The 18,184-nt window shown below is 43.0% G+C and overlaps 1 protein-coding gene across 3 annotated transcripts in view; it reads left to right on the top strand.

The window, feature by feature from the left end:
- The window catches only part of pacsin1a (protein kinase C and casein kinase substrate in neurons 1a), a 40,498-nt gene that overhangs the window by 1,253 nt on the left and 21,061 nt on the right, over positions 1–18,184 (top strand). For 2 of the 3 annotated variants that reach the window (XM_069660272.1, XM_069660273.1), the window contains exon 2: positions 5,375–5,446. The gene's annotated coding sequence lies outside the window, so the exon portion shown is untranslated. Of the gene's footprint in view, positions 1–5,374; positions 5,447–17,930; positions 17,996–18,184 lie in introns of those variants that run through there. The other variant, XM_069660274.1, reaches the window with a different exon arrangement.

Raw genomic sequence — 18,184 nt, 5'->3', positions numbered from 1 at the left:
CGTATTAAAGGGCTGTGTTTTTTTCTTTCTTGCATCAAACCCCGCAGCTTTTCTCCCTAATGATGACGTAGCGTTTGACAGACAGGTCGCTCGTGCCCGCCTCAGCGTGTTTTGGAGCTGTCCGCGGTGCTGAACTCACTGTTTGCTGGAGCGCGTGTCTGTCAGCAGTCAAGGTGCCCCCAAGAGAGCTGACACGAGGCTGCAGAGAGGAGACGATGACACTGTCAGGGGGGGTAATCCAATTGTACTGTAAAAGGGGGGAGTGAGAGAGTGCTGGCTATTTATTAGAGGACTCCTCACTCTTCATGAAGGACTCAAGTTAAATCAGAACGAAGTGCTATCTATCTATCTATCTATCTATCTATCTATCCATCCATCCATCCATCCATCCATCCATCCATTCAGTTCAGTTCAGTGTCTTGCCCAAGAAAACTTCATCATGTAGGCTGAGTCAGCTGGGGATCAAACCACCAACCTTCCAACTGAAAGACAACCAACTCTACCACTCTACCACTGAGCCACAGCTGCCATCCATCTATATATCTGTCTTAGTAGTAGCGGTTAACCATCTTTATGGCATGTGACCCTTCACAATGAAGTGGTTGTAACCACAAAACACACAAAAATGATGACCTTTGTGGCTTTATTTTGAAAGGTTTTTACGAGCCCAAGGACATAACAAGAATTCGCTTTTTTATGTGGGGTAAATGGCGAATTAAAGGAAAATTATATGCAACTGAAATGTTCTAAATCATCTTTTGAATCTTCAGATTTCTCTTCAGATTTGTCCAGAGGTTTGGAGCCACCGATCTCTATCAGCCTACCGAGGCTCAATTTTTAGCCTGGTTTGTATCACTGGGTATTGAACCTCGATATTTTTTTGCTACTGATGTAAATTTGTCTGTTGCACCAAATAACCAAAAAACTCTTAAGTATCAAAAGCTGGCCTTGGGGTGCTGGTGTAGCTCTGTTGGTAGAGCAGGTGCCTCATGTACAGAGGCTACAGTCCTCGACGTACTGGTCGCAGGTTCGACTTCTGGTCTGCATGGTGCATGTCGTCCGCCACTCTCTCCTCCCCACACTTCCTGTCTCTCTTCAGCTGTCCTGTTGAATAACGGCAAAAGCCAAAAAAAATGTCTTGACAAAAAAACAAAAACAAGCTGGCATCAAATTTCAGGGCTGATTTATAATCTTGTTGTATTCTCTTTGATCCGACAGTCTCCGATTTTAATCCAAATTTCACCCAATCTTGGAGGACTTTATCAGGGCAAAGGTCATACAGCTTTAAAGTATAGCTGCTCGCATTCATGTGTTGAAGTTTTGCTTCTCTGATGTAGAAAAATGTGTCAATAGCTTCAAAGAAGCTCCTATAATAAGTTTGTTTTGCTCTCAGGTATTACCTCTGCCTGCTTTTATTTCCTTCTCTGTGCGTACTACGAGCTGTCTGCGTCCTTGAGATCCTCACAGCTATTAATTAAGTCACAACTCTGCTTCCTCTCTGTTAAAAGACTGTTTATTTTCTAAAACCACAAATAAGCCCTCTCTGACTTCATGTAGTACTCGCACTGAGTCTGCAGCGGTGTTCATTTTGTGTTTCGCTGCTCGACTTGTGATTACGCCGAGGCGGCATCTCCCTGCTGAGGAATTTAATTTGCACTTCTTCAACCACTGGCCTGATCTGCGGTTCATCTTTAACCACAGAGAGAGAGCGGTAGTGGTGAGCTGAGCGTTATCCAGCACAGGGAGGGAACAAAGTGATTGTTTGACCCAGAGGTGGAGAGTGGGATAGTTTGGGGCAGTTTTTAAAAATGGTTTTAGGTAGTTTTTTAATCCGACTCTGCTTCAATTTGGTTTCCTTTTGGCCATGTTCATATTTACTGACAAAGGATTAACAGGAGTGTGGGATTTGTTGGAAGCATTGCACTTCACGCTATTGTCATGGGGCTGTTTTTCTTCTATTTGCTGTTAGATATCTAAAATAGGCGCAGTAGCCTAATTCTGTCAAGTGTTCTGGTCACATTACGAGATGTTTAAATCATGATTTCTTCTACTTTAAACGTAGAATTTCTCCCTTTTTCAGATGAGATTTCACTTCCTGTTTGTTGGTTTTATGGTTTAGTAGGATGCAGGAAACAAGCCTGATATCTGAAAATCAGTTTGAAGATAAGATTTCCGGTTGTTTTTGTTGTTTTCATGCACTGCATTAAGAAAACATGAGGGCTAATAGAGGAACAGCTGCAGAATATTGATACCAGCAAATCCATTTTCAGCTGCAAACATGCATCCGGTTCCTCCCGTCAGATCCGCTCCTTGTGTCTCTCTCAGTGCATCTCACATGTAGGAACGCCGTGTTTACTCCTGACCTTTCCATTGTTGTGTTACATCGTCAGTCTTCGCAGTTTGTCGCCCCGGCCCTGAGACGTCACACGCGATGGGAAGAAGGGGACAACGTGTGAAACAGCGGGGACGTGTTTTTTCGTACCTCCTTTAACGTGCTTGCCGATGAAAGGGTTAAAGGCGGCTGCTCCTCTGGTAGAAGGGGGAGATAGTGGTGTCTGACAAGGTGTGAAAAAGGGGGGGGCAATGTAAGAACGGAGAGAGTCTGAAGGGCAGCCGGAGTGTCTCATTTCCCTGCGTGCGGAGGCGAACACACACACACAGGGGAAGACTCCATCCGGGGTGGGAGATTTATGATGGTAGAAATTCTCCACGGCACCACAGAAAGTCTCATTTTGTGTTTCCATGTGTATCAAATGGAAACACACGTAAGAAGCTATTAATATTTAGTAAAGTTATGCAGCTTTCTCCACAGTATTGGCCCGTTCTTCTTCTATGATCAGAACGAGGTCCATGTTACCTGCTGCCTTTCCTGCAGTGTCATCACAACATGTCACTGCATTCCTACTCATGTGGCTCAACTGAAGCACAACACTGAAGCATGTTTTGGGCAATTCAAAATGGCCTCCAAGCGGCCCAAATCAAGGGTATTAATCATGCACAGGAGTTTGGAATCAATGATCAAATAATGAAGGAGTTTGTGTGCATGGTTTGGTGACGGTTGACTGTCCCTTTGATGCAGCAGCTTCATTGCTCTGAACACTAGAGGGTGTGTTCCTCATGGAGGTTGAGTGGGAGAGACAGATGCTGTAATGCTGCCTTCTTGACTGTAGAGCAAAGGAGCTCGTTATAGTGAGTGTGTTTGTGGTGCTGAGGCTGAAGATCTTACGGCTGCAACCAACCGGTGTTTACCTGATTAATCGTTCAGTCCATAAAATTCAAGAACACAATGAAAAAAGGACATTTTTAAATCCCCAGATGTGTTATTTTTGTCTTAAAACCAAAGAGATTTCATAATTTTGTGCACATCAGGATAAAAATGTGCAAATTTTCACATTAAAGAAGCTTAAAGCAGATATTTTTGGCACTTTTGCGTTAAAAAAATGCACAAAATGATTAATTTTCTCTTTATAGACGTCGTGCATCAAAACGGTTTCTACAACAAGCTGCTCAGTGATCGACTATGCATGCCGGGGTTTCTCCGGGGGAGCTCATAAACCGTCAGCAGTGGCATTAAGTGACCGTGACTCAGCATTTGCCCACGTCTCAGTTTCCTCCGTTTGATGGGTAGGCTGATGTATCCCTGTTTTGCCTGAAAATTCAGTCCACCCGTCTGTTATCTGAGCCGCATATCCTGTTCAGGAGGCGCGGAGGCTGATCAGAGCCAATCAGTGGGTGAGAGGGCGGGTTCATCCTGCACAGCGAGGAGGATTCAAGTCACATGACATGTATGACTGAACGCACAGACTTATGTGATCATGAATGAAGAGAGAACATGAGGCAGCCGCATCTCATTCAGTTTAAGTCATTACAGCCTCATCGACATTCTGCACATGATGTGTAGGTATTAAAGAGAAGACAAAATGGCCGTGTAATGATGAGCATGATGTTGAATTTAGAGCTGCTGTTTCCATTAAATGCTCCTAAATCCAAAGATGGTCTGTTTATAGCGATGCACAGAGAGAGAGCAGCATTTGTTTGCACTATAGGAGTTTGAACCAGTGATTTTTTGCCCTTTTTGCTTGGAAAACGACATGAATTATAAATGGATTTGAATGTAGAATGTGGAGTTTAAAGGGGATGTAAATACAGACAGTAAATCTAGCTTCCCCAACGTCATGCAGGCAATTAACTCCTAAATCTCCTGAGGGAAGGTGTCTCTTTCTACATCCTGTCCCTAAAACATCCAACTGCCCTTTAGCCCATGCACTTAAATTCTACATGCTTTAGTTACATATTATAGTGCAGTATATTTCACATGAAGTTGTCTTATTGCGTCTGTTTGTTCTTGTATTCGAGCAGCTGGCTGATGAAGGCAAACTAATTCACTGTGCTTGTACCGTCTGCATCAACATGTGACAATAAAGATCCTTGTTAAGTTATGAACTCTTGTGATGTTTAAGAGACTCATGAAGAAGTAACTGCACTCTGTCACTGTTTTTGCTTTTCATTATCACTTATTGGAAGAGTCACTTGTTTAATGAATTTGCAAATGCATGTTTGAGGTTTATTAATGCGAGATTCTATGCTTGTGCTGCTGTTGTATTGGATTATAATCTCATTAAAATATAGATATTATAATATTTTTATGCTATTGTCCTACTTCCTTTGTACTAGCTATATTTATGTTCACAGTTTTGTAGTTTGGGGGGCACTGGTTTGGCTCAGTGGGTAGAGCGGGCGCCCCATGTGAAGAGGCTGCAAGGTCAACGCAGTGGCTGCAGGCTCAACTCCCGCCCTCGCCCTTTACTGCATATCATTCCCCATTCTCTTCTCCCCATGTTTCCTGTCTCTCTTCAGCAGCCCTATCTTTAAAATATATTGGTTTGGTGAGCAGTATGTGTTTAATGTAGTGCTCTGCGTGGTCTGACTACTGGTATTATGTGGTTTGTGTTAAGGATAGCAGAAAGGTTACACTATCTTTTAGTGAGTTCTGAATAGAAACATTATAATTCCCTGACCTTTATATGTGTGTAACATGTTGTCTGCAGAAATATAACATCCACTGTACTGTACATTTTTTACCCTTCACTTTATAACTTGATCCTTTTGTATATGAATGTTAGTCATGCATCATCAACGCCTGCTTGTGTATTTGTTTACAACTTAAAGAAACACTTATTCAGTTTGCTTCTTTCCACGTTGTCAGAGTTCACTCATCTCCACTTGATTGTGATCAAATTAAATTCAGCTTATCTCTTAAAGTCTTTCAAAGATAATAAGTGTTTTGACACTTATTAGAGCCATTTAGCCGCACTCACTGTTACCTGATGCTCGAAGCGCTGACCCCGACATGTTCTGTTTTTTGTCTCGACAGGTGATCTCCTGCAGGGGACCAACAGCTTCTCTCTCAGGTTTATGGAAACCTGACCTCCCATTGGTGGAGAAGGTGAGTCCCTACGTGTGCTGTGTAAATCTCCCTGTTTGCTCGATCACTATTTAGATTCACAGGTACAACAGAAGGTCCACATCTTCGGCGCAGACTGTGTTAGGGACCTTTTGTATAATTTATTATGCTAAACACACCACTTTTGGTAATTAATAGCTCTTTGTCAATGGCGTTAATATTTCATGAGGGTGTTCCGGTCTGCCATTAGACTAACTGGAGGACAGGACCAGCATTTTTGTTTCTTATTTGAGACTTTTATTTTGAAATGTGGTCTCCTCTGTGCGTGAGAGTGTGCTGCATGATTGATATCACATATAGGGTTACAATGCTAATGCAGGGCTGCGTTTCAGCTCTCAAGCTAAAGTCGATCCCACTTCCTGATCTCTGTTTGTCGTCGTTACTTTTTCACTCTCTTCATAATTTTCTGTTTTTAGAGGAAGAATTAATTTGATCGCCTCTCTAATCCGAGCTGCGTCTGTCTCACCGGGGAGAATGATAACTCCGGAGTGATTATCGATTTCCCTCTGTGATCTCTTTGTCTTGTGTTCATCATGATAGACCCGCGCTGCAGCAGGGAGGTTAAGCAGCTGTTTGATGATGTTTGTATATGCAGGAGGGCTTCATCAGAACACGGTGGCCCAGTTCAGTACAGGCTCCTCCTGGGATCCTGTGGAGTTTGGACTGGGAGAGAGAGCTGGGTCAGAGGAGTGTTTATACTGTAGGTGAAAGGAAGCCCGAAGGTTAACACGGACTTAAAGGGATGGTTTTGCTTTTTATTGTGAGAATGTGAATGCAAGTGTAACACAGTACAACACACTAAAACATGGTGCTTGGGGACAATAAAGACAGTTATGATCAGATATCAAAGCTCAAAGCAAACATACAAACAGACGACAGACACAAGAAAGAACAAATAAACAGAGAGAAAAAAGGAAGAAGAAGAAGAAATCGGAGGTTTTGTTTGATGGCCTTGAGAGAGTAGGGAGTGAAATGAGAGCGGTTTCTTTGATCTCGCACAGTCTTGTCAAAAACTAAATGTTCAGGAATAGCTAGACAACCGTAAATTAGGTCGAGGTTTGACATTTTCCTGTAGCGAGCTAACACTCAGCCTCACACACACGTGTCTGGGGTTTGTCTGGCGGCAGGTCTGCAGGTCGGTGCGCCCCACGGCTTTCTGTTCGGCCCTGCTCCATCCAACCCCCCAGCAGCTCCGGCCTGTTTCTTCATCTGCCGGAGGACTGTTCACTGTCCCGGTCACTCACTTAAAAAGGATTTTTTTAAGTGGGGTTGGAGGTACTTATTAATACATAGTATATTAGTAAATCATATTTAAGGTATAATCTGGAAGATTTTCATGTAAATAAATGTCTGTTAAGTCGCTATCTATCGCAGAATGAGGTAACACGATGGTGATTGAGCCTATGGCCCACTGATGAAAGCTTTTGCATTTGCAGTATTACAGACTGGGTGTCTGTGGTGAAAAATATCACAAGCAGCGCTCAGTTAGTGACGCGTTTTCCATCGCCCAGCAGTGGTTGGTCTGCCAGAGAGGGTAGGCGGATCTAAGCAGCTGCTTTTCCGGTCTCTGCAAGTGTTGCGAGTAAACAGTAATCTACTATGGCTGAACAAACAAAGAAAAGATGGATGACTACAGATACAACTTCAACAATAAGTGAAAATCCAAAGACAAAGAAACAAATTTGACGCACAGATGAAGGCAAACAGTCTAAAAAGGAGAGCGACGTCTTGTTGAATTGGGAAGTGTGCTCCCGCAATTACCGTTTATTGCCAAAGGTGGCGCCAAAGAGAACGCAACTGAAATCTTCGCGATTAGACACCCCTTAATGTCTTGTAGCACATGAAAACAACACATGGAGATGTCTACAAAGTTAAACACTTGGTTTTCACTGGAGGGGGTCTTTAACCTTTCCATGAGACAGCCCTCTCCTTTGGCACTATGTTTTTCAGCCGCGCCCGTATTCCTACGCATGCAGAGAACTGCACAAAGAAATAAGGCTAGAAGGAAATGCCTCTTTTTCCTCTGTTGTAGCTGTGAACCACTAAATGGCTCATCAGATTAGCGGATTTCTAGAAGTCAATTATCTCGTTTTCAAATCAGGACAAGATGTCTGAATTTGATCCCTAATTTTCACAATATTAATTTGGGACTATTTTTAGGAAAAGAGTTTCATATTCATTGACCAAAACGTCTTAGAATCACTGACAGAGCTTGTTTCGGTGTTTGGTATGTGGGTTAATTAAAGTCTGGATTTGGGACAAGTCTCAATTGAGTAATTGCATTCAAATAAAAAACAACCATTTGATTTAATTTAAATGTTACCAGCTCACAGCCACACTTTGCTCCATGGCCTATTAAATCTCAGAAAGTGGGTTATATTCTAATTTCCAAAGTCAGATTTAGAGTCGACGACTGCTCCCTCCTGGTGCCAGCTGAGGCCGAGTGTTTATGTCTTCAGGCTGTTAAGCCAACTCTGACATGGAAACATTTACACCGCACTTATTTATTTTCCTTCCTTCTTTATTTAACCACCACCAGCGCTAGTTTGGCTCGTGATTGGGCGAACCCATCCATCACTCTCCGAGCCAAACTGGCTTCTGTAGTCGAGGCTTCAAATAAACACCACATACATGAATGTGTCAGTCTGAGGTATGAGATAAAGTTGCTTGGATCTTACACTGAGCTGCTGCGCGCTTCGTTTTACAGGCTCAGTTCTCTTTTAATGTGAGTTTTTGAGTGCTGTGTTTTTGAAACTCAGGTGTGTTTGGGTCGCAGCTCTTTAGTTCTGTCCCTGCACAGGCAACACAGCGGAATCAGTGTCTTACTTTACCTCCCTGTCCTCTGGGTATTAGAGGCAGGTATAAATAGGGAGGTAAGATGATTATAGTCTGGACATTCACTTGACATTTCTCTGCGCAAACTGCTGTCGTCGCTTCTCTTCTGCTCTTGTTCATCATATTTTACCGGAGACTTTCATTGCATTGACACGACATTTTTGAACATATTGCCATGCCAGCTGCTAGCTTTGAGGGAGATAGCTTGTTGTTATGATGTGGTCAGTATTTAAGGAGCATGGGATTTCCCATCCATAAGCATATGAAGCCGTGCTTTGGGTTCCAATGTTGATCAGCTGTTTTTAAAATGTGTGTTGACATTCATGGTCCCCGTAGGATTAGTATTACTGACTTGGGTAATCTCCTTACTTTATCCTATAGCTCCTCTCTGAGACGTTTGTGGTTCAGGTAAATGAAAGGTAGAGTACTGGACGGATGAAAACGTATGAATATTTCTGCTTCTGAATTTTTATTTTTTTGCCATCATTGGTATCTATTTGCCCAATAATTTATACGACGTGTTTAGTGCTAATATGCAAATTTTAGCATGCTAACATGACAAACAATTTACATCTTTCCTTAAGGACAAATATGCAGCATTGTGAAAGATTTTCATTTTGCCACTTAAGCAGCTCCTCCTCATTTCTTTGATGTTCAAACAAAAGCAGAGAAATCATTTTATCCTCAGTTTGAAAGCAGTTACATGTGTAACATTTTTAAAGGGAAGCAAAGGATGTTACTAATGGAGCTGTTGTTGAATAAATGATGTTTAAATGAAAATAAATGTTGATTTTTAAGAGACATTTCAAGATGTATATCCCTTTCTAGTCGTGATATTCAGTAGCACTCTCCTTTCAATGATTCCCTCTTCCACTCTCCGCATACCTCATAAATTCACACACACACATGGACAGGCGGTGCGTTTGAAGACAGCCAATCAGTATTCAGCGCAGCATCAGGCAGCTAAACGGGAAGAAGGCAGAGAGCCAGTGTGTGTGAAGAGCAACATTCCCAGATTGACGGTTGCTCATTTTCTCCCACCCTTCCTCCCTTCCTCTGTCTGCCCGGACATCAGGAAAAACTGGACTGGAACCAGAGCCTCCATCCTCTCTGCTCCATCACACAGCCACTGCTGCATGTCTGCAGTTCATTCCTACATCACCAGCCATCACAATATGTCTGTCTCCCCCTCCTCGGCTCCGCTCTGGTCCGTCTCTCTCTGCCCTCCCCCCGGCCGTTTTTTCCCCCCTGTCTTCACTACACTGTCACCGGGAGGCTGGAGAGTTACATAACCACTGCAGCAGCGTGCGGGACGCTGTGTTAAATCACAACTCAGTCGCAAGTGTTGGTGTGTGTTTATAGGTGCTGCCTGTTGTAGAAGGTTTTTCTCAGCTTAACAGAAAAAATGGAGGATGGATCCTCATTCTCTCTCTGTGTCCCTCTGTTTGTTTACAGCCGTATGGGATCCCTCACTGTTTACCTGTTCATGAAGTAGGATCTTCAGTGTCTGGCCTTGATGGTTGAAAGGATCAGCTGAATGTATGTTAGCGGAAAGAGCAGCAGCAGCTTTATTCAGCTTATTCACATGACTTCAAATATGCACAGGAGCCTCCTGGATCATTTCATAGTTCGATAGTTAATTTTCAACAGTTGTAATTCAACTGTTAGCGACGCTATTGGCTCTGTTGTGTGGTTAGGCTAAATGCTAACATAATTATGCTAACATGCTCAAAATGACAATGCCTAAGTGTCGATGTTAGCAGGTATAATGTTTAACATGTACATCATCTGTGCTTAGCGTGTAGCATGCTAGCATTAATTGGTGAATGGAATGCACTTCAGATTACTCAAAGTGCTTTTACACTTCATGTCACATTCACCCTTTCACGCACTGACGGGAGAGGCTGCTATGCAAAGTGCTAATCCCCAAATGATGGCTCTGTCTTGGGGAGCAATTTGGGGTTCAGTGGACAATATGACATGTAGACTACAGCAGTCAGGTATCGAACCGTCAGCCTTACGATGGAAAGACGACTGACTACCATTAGCACTTTACACATTGTAGGACTAATGCTAAGACTTGTCAGTAGGTTATTTATTTAGCATAGTTTTTCTTACTTACATTTTTTTAGGCCTTTTTATGCCTTTATTGAGAGAGGGGGGGATAGTGTTGGAAATAGGGGAAGAGAGAGTGGTGATGACGAGCTCTGTGCCCCTGCATTGAGGACTGTAGCCTCTGCATATGGGACGTGTGATTTAACCGCTGAGATTAACCGCCGCCTCTACACATTTAGCATAATTAGGAATCAAATATTGGACAAAATGATGTTCGAAGCTATTGTAGTTCATTTTGATTGGAGGGTGAATGTTTGTACCAATTTCATGGCAAATAATCCAATAAAACCACAAGTTTCCATCTAGCGGTGGCCTAAGAGGAACAGTCAGTCACAAGAGTCGGCAGGATTGATCCTCTGAGGACTATAAGTGTCTGTACCAAATGTTATGGCAATCCATCCAATGGTGGTTAAGATGTTTCATAGGTAGCAAACATCAGTACCCTTGAAAATTAGCAGTGAAGATACCAGTCTTACGTCGTAGTAGTTTATAAGAACCTAACAGGTCATTGGTAAATGGTAAATGGACTGATGGCAGAGGCTGCTACTGTCAGTCAGTCTTCACATTCACACTTCGACATGTAAACTGAAGGAGCTGGGGATCGCACCTCCGACCTTCCGATTGAAAGACGACCGACAGCCGCCCGAGCAATCAGTGCAGTTTGCTTAATCTATCTAAACTCTGTGATCGTCTGTTTCTCACTGCAATGCTGGGATTTCTAACTCTGTCATACAGTTTTAATGTTCTCTATCTATCCTTGACTTTTGTCAGAGAGCTGGACGTGTTGAATGCTTTTGCTAGTAGTTTTTATACAGATGGTTCATCAGGGAGTTTAAAGCGCATCCAAGGGTAGAAAATGCTCCAGCAGCGATGAACCAAACTGAAATGCTCTAAATAAGCATGAAAAGGCTGCCTAGTTATGAAGTGATGCTTCAAGTAACGTCTGCACAAAGCCTAATTTGTAGTAATAGTTGTAAACAAGGTTAGAGAGAGAGATGAGTCATGTCATCGGGACTACGGCTCATTGATTGATCCGGCTGAGTGGCTCATTAGATGATGTTTTTCAGCCTCTCGTTCCTAGTTAAAGCTATTAAATTACATACCGTCTTAGATTGCATTACAGAGGTGTTGCAGCGCTCTACAGGAGCATAATAACCGCCAGCAGAACATTTTTCTTGAGCAAGAAGACAACTGAGGTCGCGGTAAGGTAGGACAGAGGCTTGTATTAAAGAGACTGTGTGCAGAGAGGGGAAGATAGAGCAGAGGGGGAAACACAAGGCCAAGTCCTTTCACTTTGTGTCCCGGAGTAACACCGGGTTAATAGGCTGGACTCACTTTAGTTTAAGATCGATAGGTTAGTTTTAAGCTATGTTAGCTGTATGACTCCATATATTCGTATTCACAACTTTTGGAACATTTATAGTCCCTAGAGGATCCACGTTTACCTCCAGCACCATCCACATCTTAGTTTTTAGGTGAAACATCATGACCTGATGATAAATGAATGTTCATGACTTGGATGCTCCTTAAAACTTTCTTCTAGGGCTGAGACTTAAATTCGTCTCATGCTTTTGTTTAAGGTCAAAGTGCAAAGCTAATGACATTTCCATCTGCCTCAGTGATATTTTGTGTTTGTGCTAATTAGCCAATGTTAAGTTATTTAAGAAGCATGTAAACATTGAGTCATTGTTAGCATGCCACCATGCTGCTTTAGCATTTAGCTAATTGTCCCTAAGTAGTATTTTATATGTAGATTTGAATGAGACTAATTATTTTCTCTCTCTAGCCCCTTATACACTGCCAGTTAAAGGCGGGATCATAACGCCTCTGTTACATACTGTCTTCTATGTTTAACGCACAGAGGCGGAATGGTGGGGCGAAGTTGTTCCTCCTCTGAGCCGGCATCAGAGGTAGTAACTGAGGCGAAACGGCGTCTGTGGACACCGTGGAGCTGGAGCGGGCCGTGTGTGTGTATGTGAAGCACGCGCTGTTTGTTTACACCTCGCACATGTTTTGCTTCGGCAAAGCCGGAACACTGTGTAAAAACAACACTCTGGGGCAGCGTTACGCCGGCGTCGCACGGCCATGGAGCTTTGTTACGGCGCTGTGGCGGTAACCGCAGCGTAAAAAGGGCTTCTGTCGGCCATATTTGGGTCTAAAACCAAATAGTCATGATTCTCTTATAGCTTTACTGTTTGATTGTCCACTTGATTTTTTAATCACACTTTTATTACGTTGTCCCGGCAACATGCTACAAGTTCTGTCCTTTAAGTGTCTTTTCTGAGGGTCATTTGTTAGTAGATTAGGCTGATTTTCTTTAACATTTTTTATGAAACACACTGAAATATTTCCATTAAATGTAGTTTTAATCTTATATTGGTCCCTGAAACACTGTGCAAACCTAGTCTTTGTTTACATTTAACGTGTACTCTATAAGCACATTGCATAGTACCATCCTGTTACCTCATCTCTGCGGTGACATTGAATGGTCCTTGTATTAAATATAGTATTGGAGATTGAATCAGATTACAGCTAGTTTTATGGGCAGCGTTGTGTGTCATCATCCACCCTACCGGCTCCATGTGACCTCCAGCTGACCATGACCTCTGACCTCTGTGTGTGGTGGGTGGAAGAGAAAGAGAACATTTCCCTCCAGAGATCAATATAATATTAATGCTGCCGGTGCCTTTTTTATTATTCACATCCCGGTGCTGAGGAAATATGCTGTGGTCTGTTGTTCGGGGAGCTGAGCAAATGCACACCTTGCTGAATCACAAAGTTAAACAGACTCTGATGGAAACAGGCAACAGGAAAGGAGAACCCTCCCCACACACACACACGCACACACCCAACAAGGAGCAAACAGTGAAGCAGGAACTTGATTCTAGTGCAGCAGAGACATCCATGATCAGATAGCTGAGTCATCCTGCGCTTGTTTGCTTGAAATCTTGACCCACACAGCCTGCACAAGCAAAGGCCTCTGTGGACTTGGTTGCTACATTGCAGTATGTAGCAGCTTTAGTCACACAGAGACATTATTATTCTGAATGAAATATGTGATTAATCAGCAGCTGTTCTTTTGATATCAAGACTGGTTCCCGAAGCATTCGGCTTTTATCCTCTGTCTAGTTGTACCACCTTGACAAGGTGCCGTATGAGTTCCCTCTGAACCTCTCAAACTGTTTGAAGTCTTAAAAGCAAAGAATCGAGACACATTATCTCAGGACTCCTCAGGATTATCCACCTGCCTCACCTCCACATGCTGCTTTTAATGCTTTAAGTAAATTCTGCTTATAATATTTCTGAACACTTTAAATGCAAACATTTCTTTAATGTTTGAGTGTTTTTACATTTGGACTTATCCAATGTATGTATGATAGCAACTTTTATTCCTCACATGTGATGTTTGGTGCTTAGATTCTTTGACATTAATTGTAACAACAGGGAGACCTGCAGACTCTCGCGATCTCCTGACTCTTGATCTAACTCCACAAGCAGCTTTAAGTTGTCACTTTTCCAGCGAAATACACGAATATAGTGTATTTTTGTCGTTTTAAAATGACAGGCACAAATCATCGTAATCATTTGTCCAATACTCCCATCAGCATATATGTTACACATTACATTAGGTCAAAGCACCTCTGTGCTTCCGAGGCCAGTTAGACGATTTTCAACCTCAGTCCTATCATGCTATTATGGGGAGCTAATGCCATCATGGTAGAAAAAAAATGCTATTTCGCTCTGTGCCTTTGGAGGACGCTATCCGCTTCTCCAATGGGCCCTGGAAAACCTCCGCCAGACTACGTAAAACGCGTCATCTCATTCAAAAATCGTCAGGTTTGAAATGTAGACTTCAGACCCGAAGATTTTTTAGACGATCCACCGGCATATTCTCGTCGTATTTCGGATTCTGTCCCGCTCTGAGCCATTGCCTGCAGTGAAACTCTCCACTCCAGCGTCTCTGGCTGGGCCGTTCCTTTCAGAGGGAGGGGCGCAATGCATGCTGGGTGTTGTAGGAATGTAGAATGGGTGAAACCACAAGCTGTTTGTACAATTTCCTCCACAGCTATGGCGCCAATTTCAAATATTATTGCTTCTAACGAATACAGAGAACACCAGCTTTGACTGACAGTGGCTTTTTCCTGGGGAGGATTTCTCCTTTAACAATTAAGTGCAGCTGATTGTGGGTGTCATCACATTCTGCACATGGCCAAACATTGCAAAACACCACTTTATTATAGCTTGTAAATGATAAAGAGTTTTGTCAAATGTTTTGCAGAGCATGCTTCGCACAGCTGCTAGCGTGACTGTAGCCTCTTCTTGTTCACAGATCATTTGCTTCCTCTTGAAAACCACATGGGTGGCACATTTATCTTCTTTGCTCATATCAGACATGTTTGTTTTCTACCTGTTCTGCTCATTACTTGTTTGTATAAGGCAATATGTAAAAATCTGTCTCCCTACACAGCTGTCTCAGGGGCTTTCCTCTGTTGGCTGGCTCAGAGTGAGCTGTTGGAGCAGAGAGAGAAGATGAGGGCTGGTATTTTCCTAAATTCTGTAGCAGACTCCCCGTCTGGATCAACACGTCAGTTCAGATTTGACTCTCCTTCTCCATTCCTCAGCGAGCGGTGAGGAGGTCTCACTGCTCTACGTGTTCAACTGATAAATACAACACAACAGCACCGCCATCCTCCGCCCTCACTGGTTCTTCCGTCATCTCCCATATTTCTTATTTACTGCTCTAACTCTGATCACTGCGTCTTCTTAGATCGGCTCCTCTCAGTCCTCTGTCCCTCTCTCACATGGTTCAGTACGCACTCGCACTTCACAAGTTCCTATCTTGTGTGTGTTGTTGCATGAAGCAGGCTTCTTGCTCCTGTCCAAAGCGTAGGTCACATGTCCAGCTTAATGACGACCTCGGCTGTTACGGCGTGTCTGAAGTCTGCACAAGGCAGCTCTGTCTCCTGGCAACATCCAACAGCCTGCTTACTCCGTGCTGCACCATGAGATGAATCACATCTCTGTCCTGATGTGTTCAGCTGCCGTTCTGCCCCTATGGCTCTCTATACCACTCGGGAACAGTCCGGCTGTCTGAGCTAGTCCATGTAACGTCCTGAGCTTGCTGCAGCTTCTCCCCGCCTGTGTCCCCTCCTCTTCTCCTTCACCTCTCTGCTGTCACGTCCGTCCTTTCTTCCATATCAATCTTCATCATTGCCTCAATCCCCCTTCTTCTCGCTGCTTCTTTTTCTCCCTGCTCATATCTCAATGAAAGGCCTCCTTCTGCCTCTCCTTGTGTGTCCTTTTACTCAGTCGCTGCAAGAGGAGGGCACGTCGCGCATATCAAACAGAAGGCACAATAATCAGAATGCATCGTAAACCAACAACTGTATATCAAAGCATCAGCTGAAGGCTCGACACGCCACTTTGATTCTGTCACGTATGGTGGACGCAGAGAGGACCCAAATGCTGATTGTGATGTCAGAGCTGCTGCGGTTTTAATAGAGAAAAAAGGAAGTAGTGGGTAAAACCAGAGAGCAGACAAAAGCAGGCATACAAATCCAGAGTCAAGGAGAATTCAGGAGTCCAGAAAACACAGGCAGAAATGTTGGAACACTTGGCACTTGTGGCGAAGGCGAACTGGCACCGAGACAGAGGAAAACAAAGACTTAATACACTGGGAAAGTGAGACTAATCGGACACAGGTGAAACTAATTAGGCACATGTGAGAACAATCAGGGCGGGGCGACCAATCACACAGGCAGGAAAACACACAAGGACAGGAAGTAAACGTACAGACCAGAGAGGAAAGTAGTTACAAAATAAAACAGGAAACAACAAATACATTCTCAAAAGAGGACACAGAGACACCACAGATTTTATGTTCAGCCATTTTATTTTTTTGTTAATGGCATAGAGAGGAAGAATCACAAACTGTAATCTGAAGTGCTCTTGGACAGTATATATCAGGTAATTATTATATTAATCAGGAAAAATGAACACTAAAGTTGTAATCTCGAAGATCTCAGTTTCGTTCTCTTTGGCGGCACCAATGGCGATAAATGGTCATTGCAGGAACACACTTCCCAGATATCCAAAGGGTGCTACATGTGTGAAGTCCACGGTTTGCTATTTTAGCTGGAGTAGCATTTATATTTGTAATCATTAGAGGTACCTGCCAGTCCAAGAGAACGAGAACCACATCTGCCCTCAGTCTCTTTTCTTCTGTCAATGCTCTCCACCTTGGCCAGGCAACGCAGATTGTAACTCTTGATTTTTCTCACTGATCTTTTTAGACTGTTTGCCTTCATCTGAGCGTCGAATTTGTTTCTTTGTCTTTAGATTTTCACTTATTTTTGAAGTTGTATCTGTAGTCATCCATCTTTTCTTTGTTTGTTCAGCCATAGTAGATTACTGTTTACTCGCAACGCTTGCAGAGACCGGAAAAGCAGCTGCTTAGCTCCGCCTACCCTCTCTGGCAGACCAACCACTGCTGGGTGATGGAAAATGCGTCACTAACTGGGCGCCGCTTGTGATTTTTTCCACGAAAGTCGCCACAGTCACCCAGTCTGTAATTCTGCAAATGCAAAGGCTTTCATCAGTGGGCCATAGGCTCAATCACCATTGTGTTACCTCATTCAGTGATAGATAGAGACTTAACAGACATTTATTTATGTGAAAATCTTCCAGATTATTACTTTAATCAACAAGAGTTAGCTAATGAGCTAAATTTCATCTGTAGTTCCAGGCATAACAGATATGAGGTTGTTTGTTAGTCATTATTGCAGGTTTGATTTAGCCATATGTAAGTCTATGTGTGACGGTTCTTAAATGAGGGCTCTTTCCTAATTCAATAGGTTGTCTAATGAGAGAGGACAAAGTGAGGTTGATTGTGTGCCGGAGTAAAGTTAGTTCATCTCTCTGAAATCTTCTTACCGTAACAAGCTTACATGTTTGTTGTGGTTCCCATTCAATGCTTTAAAAGCCTTGTTATCACTGGGCCTTCTGACTGTGTCAGGAACTTTTGTCTCTGCAGAAACACGGGTTATCTTTTTCTCTCATCAGGTACCTGCAGCATTTAGTGCCATGGTGCTGAAATAGAAGTGCAGCTCTGTATGTGCAAGTTGTGATTAAATTGATATTTGGAAACTTCTCATCCGTCAAAATCACACAAACCCTCATGCATGTGTCTCAATGCAGACACAAAAGCTTTTCTTTCACTATCTAATGTGTTAATTACAGATTAATATCAACATTACAGATCTCGCTCTCTCCACTTCTTCTCTCTCTGTCTCACTTGTCCTATCCGCTTCTTCGCTCCTCTCCCCAGCTAGCACCCTCCCCCTCTAAAGCTATTCAAGTGGCACACTGCAGGATTATCCCTCAGCCTCTGAGACACCCTGCTTCTGTCAGACTTATCGTCCTCTCTGGGTTCACTTTGGCCACCGAGGTCAAAGCTGCAAAAATAAAACAAAAAGTAGCAACTCAAAACAACATATTTGGACTACAATTTCATACATCCATAAGGAGTCTGTTGCTTTAAGGATTTTTGTTTGTTTTTTTTCAATCATGGAGCCAAACATGGTAAGTGAATTTGCAGAAAAAATGTTTCTTATATGTGTGCAAAAGTTTGAGTGTTTTGTCAGCTTCAGACAGCGATACCGCCTCTGCTATCACAACAGACTCCTAAGAGACTCAGAAGAGATGGCTCTGACAGCTGCAAGTGTTTTGGCCACTGAGTGGGCTGGTAACAGTTTCAGACTGAAAGATACA

This window comes from Semicossyphus pulcher, unplaced genomic scaffold (genome assembly GCF_022749685.1).
Source record: "Semicossyphus pulcher isolate SPU_LCO1_2020_fin unplaced genomic scaffold, fSemPul1.0.p SCAF_13, whole genome shotgun sequence".
In the NCBI taxonomy this organism is placed as follows: domain Eukaryota; kingdom Metazoa; phylum Chordata; class Actinopteri; order Labriformes; family Labridae; genus Semicossyphus; species Semicossyphus pulcher.
Note: the sequence above shows the minus strand (reverse complement) of the source record. Positions and strands in the feature narration are given on the sequence as shown.